The sequence below is a fragment of the Lepidochelys kempii genome, chromosome 19, assembly GCF_965140265.1.
Source record: "Lepidochelys kempii isolate rLepKem1 chromosome 19, rLepKem1.hap2, whole genome shotgun sequence".
Taxonomy (NCBI): Eukaryota; Metazoa; Chordata; order Testudines; family Cheloniidae; genus Lepidochelys; species Lepidochelys kempii.
This window is the reverse complement of record NC_133274.1, coordinates 11,538,020-11,547,315: the sequence shown is the minus strand read 5'-3', so window position 1 is coordinate 11,547,315 and position 9,296 is coordinate 11,538,020.

Sequence of the window (9,296 nt, the reverse complement as noted above, 5' to 3'; positions counted from 1 at the left end):
TGACTCCCAGTTCTATGCTCAGTCCATTCGACCACAGCAGGCGTTAAGCCATAAATCATGTTGTCATGGTCGCTGGGCTTGTGCAAGCTTTCGATGGCTTCTCTGTTCTGTTTTCTCTTCCTGGCTCCTACTGTGGGCTTCCCTCTCTCTGAACAGGCCCTGGCTCCGTAAATTGCTGTTCCTTCACAGACAGTCTGACCCCCGAGCTCAGCCACAACACACTGGAAACGGGCCAGAATCAAAAGTCCAGATCCAACCCCCCACCATGCTTTGGAATTGTTTGGGTCCAGAGGCAAGCCTCCCAGCTGGCCCCCATGTCTCAAATGGGCCAATGAAATGCCCACAGTCTCAATTTAGAGCCAAACTTTGTGACGCAGGCCCATAAACCCAGCAGTGCATGACACCCAGGCACTGAACTATTAGACAACAAACCTGATTCACCCTTGATTTATGCCAGCTCCCATTTAGACAACAGCATGGGGCCCCCGGTGGCAGATCATCTGAAGCTAGTCACAACCTCTGCCACAGAAGGCAGACAGCCCAACAAATGGATGGGTCTGGCTGTAAAGTGGGCACAGCCATGCCAGCCTGGGGTGCACTGGTTCCTACGGGAAGGCTGTTGCGTGAACACCTCCTACCTTCTCCTGGGATTGCTGCCGAGCCAGTGTGGGGAGATTCACCCTGGCCCTAGGAAGAGAAATATCAACAGCTCACATCCATCTCTCACGGGTGCTGCTCTTGAGACAGTTTTTTCAGCCTACCCAGCGCCTTAGTAGCCGCACGACTCATTTACTCCGGGTCTGAAGTGTCAAAATCGGCAGGGTGCACAAGTCTTATGCCCATTGACTGCCCTTTTCATTTCCCGAGGGGCCCCAGCACGCCCACCCCTATGCCGCTTCCTTGGCTCGAATGCAACTCCCTTTCAAAGGAATCCAGCACAGACAGCAGGAGCAGCCTTCAGAAATGAAAGGGCTTATCTGAGTGGGGAAAGAGAAGCTGCCTCGTACTGCTCTCTGGAGCAGAAATGAGAAAATAAAAGCTTGTGAGAAGCAGAGCTGAGCTGCTGGAAAGGATTTCCCCCCAGACTTTGCATTTCATTATAAATAAAATACGGGGAGGGTTTGACAATAATGGAGGCAAACGCAATGACTTATCATTGCTGGCTGACGATGGGTTTTCATATTGCTGTCCTTTAAATGAGTGGCTCTCCCTCAAAGGAGCGGACTGCACAGATGCATCCCGGTGGCATCCCCTCCTGTGTGAAAAGCTCTCAATCTAAGCCTTTTGCAGCAGCTGAGCCGGTGTTGTACACAACGAGGCAGTAACTTTACCGCCTGCTCCGTTATCCTCCCTGGCATGACTCCACTGTGTGAATGGAAATTGCTCACCCGGGCTGAATGAAAGAGCAGGGGTTTGATGCCTCGCCTTCCTTTTTTGCAAAGAAGGCTCCATTAAAATGCCAAGGCCAGACCCTTGGCAGGTATAAATCAGTACAGATCCAGTGAAGCCAACAATCATCTCTGCCAGCGGAGGATCTGGCCCTGCTGCTTTAAAGGCCTGACCCTGAGGCCATGAGCACCCTGGATTCTCACTGAAGTCATTGGAGAGGTGCCCAGCATCTTGCAGGATCAGACCCAAATGGAGTCAGTGATTCAAAGGCAAGGAGAAGCAGGGTGGTGCAGTGGCTGGGAAACAGGCCCACGAGGTACAAGACCTGGGGTCCATCCCTGGCTCTGCTTCCGAGCTGCTGTGTGAATTTGGGCACTTGGCCATCTCTATGCTGCTGCAAAGTGGAGATAAATGGCACGTGTGCTCCTGCAGACAGTGCTTTGAAATCTCCAGATGGGAAAGGGCTGAGTATTACACTCTGCAAATCATCGGTCTGCTATACAGATAAATTGCCATCAGCAGAAGCAGACGAAACAACAACCTGGTATTTAAGGCACAGGACCGGCAGATCGGAGGCTTTTGTGTTCTTAGCCAAGCCCCTTCATCTCTCTATGCTCCCATTTCCTCCCTAATGAAAAGGGGATGGTGATACTTACCCACCTGCTGATGGGGTGTTGCGAGGCCAAATTCACGCTTGCGTTCCATGTGCTCTGAGGTCCTTGAAGGGGCTATCCCCAGGGGGCAGTGTTGTCTAGTGGATAAGGCAGTGGGCCAGGAGTCAGGAGAGCTTGCTTCTATTTCTGGCTTTGCCTGCTGGGGGACCATGGGCAAGTCCCCTCCCCTCTTGGCTGGTTAGATCACAAGGTCTCTGTCTCCAGCTATGCACATGCACAGTTCCTAGAATAATGGAGCCTCAGGCTTGGTTGGGACCTCTAAGGGTACGTCTACACTGCAAAAAAAAAACAAAAAAAACAAACCTGAGCAGCGGGTCTCAGAGCCCGGGGCTCCAGATTCAGATCTGTGGGGCTCACATTACAGCGCTAAAAATAGCCATGTCGGCGTTCCCATTCGGGGAGAGCTCAGGTTCTGGAGCCCTGGACTTCAGAGCCCGAGCAGGAACATCTACACGGCTATTTTAAGCACTGTCGTGCGAGCCCCAGACTGTAGACCTGAGCTCTGAGATTCGCTGTTGCAGGTTGGTTGGTTGGTTTTTGCAGCATAGATGTACCATAACACTACTGCAAAACAAATAATAATAATAATTAATAATAGAAGTGCTTAATCGTGTTACTATGCCATGAAAACGTGTCCTTTGGGTTTATTTTTTAATGATCAAGCTCTAGTAAAAGGTCAAGGAGAGCTGAGAATAAGTCCCTGCAGGAAACAGCAGGCATTATGATTACTCTTATAACTAATCATCTTTTATTCAGGAGTGCCCAGAGGCGCCAGTCAAGAATGGGTTGTGGTCAGAGCTGTGTGAACAAATAGGAAGAGATGGTCCCTTTCTCAAAGAGCTTGAGATGCAGTTTAAGCATAAGAACATCAGAACGGCCATACTGGGTCAGACCAAAGGTCCATCTAGCCCAGTATCCTGGCTTCTGACAGTGGCCAATGCAGGTGCCCCAGAGGGAATGAACAGAATAGATAATCATTAAGTGATCCATCCCCTGTCACCCATTCCCAACTTCTGGCCAAACGAACAGAAACCTACATTGTTTATCTTCCACAGAGGGTCAGATCCTTACCTGGGGAGAATCTGAGATGTGCCAATTGACACCAGCTGCAGATTTTTCCCAGTGTCCATTTTCACCCTATTAAGGAGAGATGACTTTCCACATTGCTTGTCTGGGCTAGCTGTCCCTCTGACCCCGCTCCGATCTCTGAGTGCACCCCCTTGGGTGTTAGGCTCATGCCTTTCCTGGGCTGGAATCCCCTGATCCTTCCATGCTTAGATCAGGCCCTGGGCTAAAATATCTTGTGTCTCCGCTGTGCTTACCCCGCAGGTCTGATTGGGTTTGGCACTTCCGGTTCTTCCCTTTGGGAGGTTGTGAGCAGTGACCACAATTGCCTTATTAAACTGAAGCATTGTTAACTCTTCACAGTAGGAACGAAGTGTAACAGAAGAGAAAAGGGATTTTCAAACAACAACAGGCCTCCCTGCGTGTCTATCTCACCTGGGCTCTAACCATCCTCCTTGGGGACCCCAGTAAGGGCTACTTCCCAGACACCCCCAACCTCTGGAATCTGGGTTCTCCATCTCAACAACCCCCCCCTCTCTCTTCTCTGTAAAACCTCCTGGATCCTTGTTTCTCCCCACTGGGACTGAGTCACTTGGGGCAAATGGGTCAGGCAGGCCCAGCAGGAGACTGAGCCAGGGCAACCTGAAGAGCTCTTGCATTGACTCTCAAGTGTTTGCTTGAGAAGTGTCTATCGGAATCCACCTCCCCCTTCCTGGGTACATTTCCCAACACCCCTGCGACTGAATTCACTCAGTGTATGCACAAAGTAGACATCACAATAACCAGGTCAGCATACGGGATTCATAAACTATTCCAGGCAGTTTCAAGTGCATAACAGTGGGATTCAGAATGCCTGCATGATGAATGCATGCTGGGATTTCAGAGGAGCCTAAGATTTGGGCACCTAACTCCCTCAGACGCCTTGGAAAATCGCATCCTAAAATATTCATCTGCTAGAAGAACATGGCATTCTCCAGACCATTGACTGCTGTGCTCTCTGTGGTGCTGAAGTAAAAGGCTTAATAGCGGCGAAGCTCGGACTCAGCTCTTCATTAGAACATTATGTTCTGGAGTGGGAAGGCAGCTTTTTTCTCATCAGCTGGTTTTGTTTACTTGAGGCATGGAGGTTCCCAACCTGAGCTGCTTGACTGGGTGTTTTGCCTTGGGCAAAGCGCTTCACCTCTCTGTGTTGCAATTTCCTCGGCTGTAAAATTGCAGGCAATCTCGTTTATTTGCCCATTTCTGTAAAGCACTTGGAGATCTGCAGATGGAAAGTGCAATGTGTATGCAAAGGGTATAAATTATAATTGTAGTGCACACCACCCCCAAAAAAGCTACGTTATCATGTTGCAAATTCAAGCACTCGAAAGTTGGGAAACAGCAGAAGGCAACATGTACAACCTTAATTCAGCCCCCTTGCGTGTATGCATGGTGATACGGTCTTTAATCACCTAGTATTATTTCAACAGGACTACCGCCTTATTCAGTGAATGGGTAGTTGTTCAATATTTCTTATCCCTCCTTTTCAATGTGTGGTCGCAGGCCTTATTTACCACACACCATCCAAACCCTGCACTGAATACAAAATGGTTAATTTCCTTCTGGGTATTTCTAGGATAGTCTCACCATAGTATCTGAGTGCTTCGCCACCATTATTGAATTTAGACACACAACACCCCTGATTAAGAAGCATTCTTATCCCCGTTTTACTGAGGGGAACTGAGGCACAGAGCGATTCAACCCAAAATTGCTGAAAGTGTCCATTGATTTTGGGTGCCCAACTTGAGACATGTAGGGCCTAATTTTTCCGAGGGATGGAGCCTCTTGAATGCATTTCATATGTTCAAAGCTCAGATACAAATGACTTCAGTTGCACTTCTGAATGCTTAGCACTACTGCAAACCTGGCTCCATATGTCTCAAGTTGGGTGCCCAGAAAATGAGGAACACACAATCAATGACCATCTGTAAACCTTTTGGTTCAAGTGACTTGCCCAGCATCAAATAGAAATGCTGTGGCAGAGGCAGGGGTAGAATCCATTTATCCAGGGAAGCATTCAGCTGCCTAAGCCACAAGCTCATCCTTTCTCTTCCTGAAATCCTTTGCTTTATGTACCACACAACTTCCAACTTCTGCAACAAATGAAGCCATGGTCCTTAAGACAACAGGCTTATTTGCTACACAACCCTGATGCATCCTCAGAGCAAGTGCATCTTGTGGCAGGGGTCCACAAAAAACAGTATGTGATCATGTAAGTCAAGACTGTATCATAAGGCAAATGCATTGGGGCCAAACTAATATTGCACGGGCAAGATTTTCAGACGTGACTAGAAGATGCTTCCACTTTTGGCTGCCCAGTGTGACATGACATGGAGTTGGACATGCAAACACTGAGGTGCACAAAATCACTAGTCCCTTTTGAAAATCTTGGCCCACGTGACTGCACTCTTGTCTTTGTTGCAAAAGGCTTCTGTGTTTATACCCTGCCAAGGTTCCTTCCCCACTCTGAACTCTAGGGTACAGATGTGGGGACCTGCATGAAAGACCCCCTAAGCTTATTCGTACCAGCTTAGGTTAAAAACTTCCCCAAGGTACAAACTTTGCCTTGTCCTTGAACCATATGCTGCTACCACCAAGCGTTTTAAACAAAGAACAGGGAAAGAGCCCACTTGGAGACGTCTTCTTGCAAAATATCCCCCCAAGCCCTACACCCCTTCTCCTGGGGAAGGCTTGATAAGAATCCTCAACAATTTGTACAGGTGAACACAGACCCAAACCCTTGTATCTTAAGAACAATGACAAATCAATCAGGTTCTTAAAAGAAGAATTTTAATTAAAGAAAAGGTAAAAGAATCACCTCTGTAAAATCAGGATGGTAAATACCTTACAGGGTAATCAGATTCAAAACATAGAGAATCCCTCTTGGCAAAACCTTAAGTTCCAAAAAGACACAAAAACAGGAATATACATTCCATCCAGCACAGCTTATTTTACCAGCCATTAAACAAAAGGAAATCTAACACATTTCTAGCTAGATTACTTACTAACTTAACAGGAGTTGTAAGGCTGCATTCCTGATCTGTTCCCGGCAAAAGCCTCACACAAACAGACAAACCCTTTGTTCCCCCCCACACACACACACTCCAGATTTGAAAGTATCTTGTCCCGTCATTGGTCATTTTGGGTCAGGTGCCAGCGAGGTTATCCTACTTCTTAACCCTTTACAGGTGAAAGGGTTTTGCCTCTGGCCAGGAGGGATTTTATAGCACTGTATACAGAAAGGTGGTTACCCTTCCCTTTATATTTATGACATACCCTTTATTGGCTTCTGGTTTATAGACAGTCTCTGCTGTCATTAGACCACACTTGACAAAGAAAACCATGCATGGCAAGCTTGCAATGCAATCCTCCATGAAAAGAAACCACAGATCTAAAAATACCATACTCGACAGGGACCACATCCCAAAAGAAATCTTTCCTGAACCCCCTTTTTTGGCCTTCAAACCACACCCCAACCTTGCCAAGCTCATCATCAGAAGCAAGCTCCCCACAGACCAGGACACACCAACGCAAAGCAGCACCAGACACTGCCACAAACTCTCCTCTGCTACAATGGTAAACACCCCCCACAACACACCTTGCAAGATCCATGGCTCCCATACACGCCTATCACAACATGTGGGGTACCTCATCCAGTGCACTAAATGCCCCAATAACAACTACATGGGTGAAACCGGACAAACACTGCACTCTCGAATGAACACACAGAGACAAATTATAAAAGCCAAAGCACCATCTCACCTATGACAGAAGAGGTGTTAACTACCCACTTCACCCTGAATGGTCTCTTTCAATGTGTGCCAACTCCTTATGTTTAACCATCTGTTCCTCCTTGTATTTAGCCCTGCTTACCTTTCCCAGACCTGAAGAAGAGCTCTGTGCAAACTCAAAAGTTTGTCTCTTCCACCAACAGAAGTTCGTCCACTAAAATATATCACCTCACCCACCTTGTCTCTCTCAAAAATGTCAACGTATCCGATAAGTTAGAAAGAACAGGAGGACTTGTGGCACCTTACAGACTAACAAATTTATTAGAGTATAAGCTTTCGTGGGCTACAGCCCACTTCATCGGATGCATAGAATGGAACATATAGTAAGAAGATATAGATACACAGAAGGTGGAAGTTGCCACACAAACTGTAAGAGGCTAATTAGTTAAGATGAGTTAGGACTTCTCTGCCAACAATGTAAAAACAATTCTCTCCTAGCCTGTCTACTAATGAAAGTTCTGCCAAGCAGAGTGTGGGGAATCATCCCTTTATTATATTTCCCAGTTCCCTAGGGACTTTAAAGAGATCTAATTGAGAACATGCTGTTTCATCTTGACTTCCCTGATCTATAGGCCTCGAACATTCTGGAGCCCCTTGTGGCTAGGTAGAGAGTAATCACATCTCTTTTCATGAGGCTTAACCAAACAAAGGTTACCCCTAGCTTAGCTAGATGGAAAGATAGGGAGGGTTTTGTGTGTGTTGGAAAGCAAAAGAAAGAGAAAGGTGCCAGGTCTATAGGAAAACTGATGTCTGTCAAGGGATCTAGGCAGAGTAAAAGCTTTACAATCCTACCAAGGTACAGTTGAGAAAGCCCTGTTTTGCCTGACTGTGAGGTATATGCAACCACACAGTGAGGTGGGCAGAAATGAGCATCCATCTTTCTGTCTCTAAGAACATTTCTGTGGGTGTGTAAGTAAATATCCCACTGAGCAGCCACATCTGCTTCCCTTGGAGTGGGGTGGGTGGGGCGGGGAGAATGCTGCAAAAGGAAAAAATAAAAATCCAACCCTTTATTCCCCCTCCCCTTAAGACAAGAAGGCCTAACATCTGTTTTGTCCTGTGTCCTACTGCAGGGGTCTCTTGTTTAATGAGCACACGTCTTTGCACATTCTCAGCTTATGAATATTTATGGCCATTACATAACCAGCTGGGGATGGGAAAATATCCTGCCCTCTTCTAGGAGCTGAGCTCTGCCTTTGGTGAAAACTGTCTTTGTTACCACTGGCCTCTCTGCTTGGAGCAATGAGGTGGATAACTGGGGGGGGGGGGGGCAGGATCCCAATGTCTATGAAGGGAGGTGGCTGAGGAGTAGAAAAAAAAGGAGAAAAATTAAATAAAAGGCGCAAATGTAAATGGAGCTGAACTGGGGGGAAAATTTTGATTGGTGAAATGAGGATAGCCTAGAAAGGGATGCAATATAGAATCAGACAAGTCTCAGCAGGACTGTGGTGGCTGACTGGTCACTGGGATGTGGGTGGAGGTGGTGTGTTTAACTTCCCCTTTACAGAGGTAATTTATTTCCCCAATGATGTTAAACTCACACACATCCCTTTACACCCCCACCCCCACAGATGGCATTCGGAGGGCACTTGCTGGGGCCCCGCAAGGCAAGGCTTCCTTGCATGGCTCCAGCCCCACCGGTTCTCAAGCGACGGCCTCAGCCGCTGGCACAGAAGCCTCCCTAGACCGGCCAGGACTAACGGCGTCCAGCCCACCTTTCCCCTCCATCGGCGGCTAATGTGGCACTGAATTCCCCCTCTCCCCATCGATTGCCCAGCTGGGCTGCAACCCTGGCTCCTATCCTGCCTGGAGCTCCTTGGCTAAGCTCCAGGGACCCCCTCCAAGGGGCATTGTTGGCAAAGGGGAACATTTCACCGCCCATGCTCCCCCCCCCCAGCCCATGGGTTTTGATTGACAGGCACGCCTTTTTGATTCCCTGCCACCACGTGGCTGCCGACGTCCAGGGGAGTTGTCAGCTTTGACACGAAATCGCTCTGGCCCCGGCGGCGGCAGGTTCCCCGCTCTGCGCCCGCGATCCGCGCCGGAGGAGGAGCAGGCGAGCGGGGATCGGCGTCGGAAGCGGCTCCCCCTCGGCCGGAGCCCGAGCCAGGCTCCCGGTCGGTTGCAGCCACCCCTGCGGGTCTAGGGAGGGGCCCGGGAGTCGGCTGCACTTTAGGGGGCGGCGGCGGGGCCAGCCGGCAACCACGAACCCCCGCCCCGCGCCCCTTTCCAGGGCTGCTCCCCGCCCCTTTCCAGGGCTGCCCCCCCGCGCCCCTTTCCAGGGCTGCCCCCCTCCCCGCCCCTTTCCAGGGCTGCCCCCCCGCGCCCCTTTCCAGGA